The sequence below is a fragment of the Vombatus ursinus genome, unplaced genomic scaffold (assembly GCF_900497805.2).
Source record: "Vombatus ursinus unplaced genomic scaffold, bare-nosed wombat genome assembly UNPS02014851.1, whole genome shotgun sequence".
Taxonomy (NCBI): Eukaryota; Metazoa; Chordata; class Mammalia; order Diprotodontia; family Vombatidae; genus Vombatus; species Vombatus ursinus.
The window spans coordinates 89771-92262 of NW_020954629.1; positions in this window are offsets into that span (position 1 = coordinate 89771).

Consider the following 2492-nt stretch of genomic DNA (forward strand, 5'->3'; position numbering starts at 1 on the left):
CCTTCAGAATATATTAAAATGAGCCTTGAAATTTAGGACATTTAGCATTTGAAAGCCCATTCCACAGTAGATTATGTAGGTTCTCAGAGCCCTCACAGCTATGACACATGGAAAATTTGAGGACACTCCTGTCCTGATCTTTGGTGTATCTCCTGGATACCTGTGTCCCTTCTTCTAAAGGCTGTCCTCAGTCTCCCCTCTTCTCCATGGCTCTTTCCAGACCTGAAAGTGTCTGTTCTCAAATCCCATTTTTTTAGAGAATTTTCCTCTTTAGCCTCTGAATATCTTCCATTTTCTCAGTACTAATCCTAGTTTCATATTTGTTTTTTTCTGTTTGTTTTTCTTATATAACACTGATTCCCAGTAGGCATTCTCTTGGAATTAATAAATAATGTGCAAAAAAATCGCCCTTCTGACTCATCTAGCTCAGGATTCCAGGGTTGTTTAGTTTAGGATTATAGTCACAATCTATTCAGGCTTTTATATTTCCACCAAGTTCAGAAATTCTAGGTTCCAAGTCAATGACCTGTTCAAGAATTCCAGCTTCACAAGCCATTCCAAGTTGTTCTATTCAAAGATGGGATTTACTTCCATGATGGGAAATATTGTGCTCTAAGCTCTAGTCAACCAAAATTTTGCCCGCTTTCATGGTACCTGGAAGTCTAGGCATTCCATTTTTAAAGACCTTCAAAGATAGGACATTCTCATATCTAGAGGAAACACCCTCCTAATCTCAAATTTATGTTTGATCTCATAAGAATTGTCTACCTGATTCTTGTTTTTAAATGATCTGAACCAAGTCAAGATTTGGACCAAGTAAGAACATATCTGAGAATATATCTTTGGCATTTATGAGATTTTCCATTCATCAGCCCATTCAGAGCTAATCATTTATGTTCTCAGAGGCCCCCTAAAAATCAAACATGATGATTTTCAGGACATTCCAAAATCTGCCCTCTAGAGTCTCAGGGCACTCTCTGCTCTGATACCCCTTCTTGAAAGTGCTCTCCTACCGCCTTCCTTCTCTTCACCATGACTACACTACCCTATGTGCTAAACCTGTTTTTAACAATTTCCATTCTCAGCTCCTGAACATTTCCCACTCTCCTGCTTCTAGTCCCTCTGAACAATAACATTATAGATTCTACAGCTGAATCAAACTCAGGATTCTGCGTTGTAAATTTCCGTCAAGCACACATTTTCTTCATTTCAGTGCCCTCAATGATCACCTGTTCTAGCTTCCCTTTTCACTCCCCATTGATTTTCTCAGAGGCAGTTTTTAATTCCTACCTTGGAAATTCTGTAACTCAGCTCTCAACTGCTTCCAACATTCCCACATTAAATATGCCTTGAAGACTAAACCTTTAGTGTTCTAGGGAATATCAAAGGCTTGACATTATTGTTTCTAAAGCCATATCATAACAACTTTGTCAAGTTATTTTTAATTTTATTAATTGGATTATTATTACAACCCACATTGGTTTTACTGATATGATGACTTCCAAATAGAAGTCTTCTTCCTAAAAAAGTCTCTATGCTGAACACTTGCTTTTTTTTGTCCAAAATTTCTGAAGGTCCATTTTTTAAAATTGTAATGGAAATAGCAGTCTTTACTAAAGTAAATTATAACTGCAACTATACTTCTGGTGTTCAGGTTTTGTGGAATTTCTGGTTTTTTGTTTGGCTATCCAATAAGTACACAGTAATCTCATGGTGGCTTATTTCAATATGTGGGGGTTTTTGTTTATGTTTTTGTAATTTTTTAAACTTTTTGTTTCTATTATTCATCACTGATGCATCATATGATTTATATTGAATAAATGACTTCTTATTTTTTGAAATTAATTAGAGATGGCCAATATTTGGACCCATTAAGAATATTTGTTGTTGTTTAGTCTTTCAGTCAGTCATGCCCAAGTCTTTGTGAACCCTGGACCATACCAGGTGAGGCCCTTCCCTTCTATTCTCCAATTTCCCTCAAAGTCTGTCCTGGTTTTGTTCATTGTTTCCATGACACTCTCAATTCATCTCTTACTCTGCCATTGGCTTTTGCTTTTTCACTCCTAGCTCTCACATACAGTGATTTCTAGGATACTCCAAGTTCTGACCTTTGATGTTCTAAGAGATCTTTTCTCTCTCTAAGAACCTTCCTTCTCCATGTTCTCCTACCTCTCTCATTCTCTTCTTCCTGGCCATTCCAAGTCTTGTCATTATATGTGGTCAAATCCTACTGCCTCTGACCATTTCCTTGATCAAGCCCAGAACAACTACCTCTCTTCTAGTCAGTCCCAACACTGACTTTCTGGCTCCTACACCTCATCTGCTTTAGAATTCTGGAGTCCATAGTTCCTTCTTGCTCAGACATTCTCAGTTCTATGTGTCTTTCCTGATCTAATCCTTTGGCTTCACTTTCCATTAAAAATTGTGACCTCCAGAAGGAGGAATTGACACTGAGCATGAACATCTTCCATTTTCTAAGAAATAGTAAAACT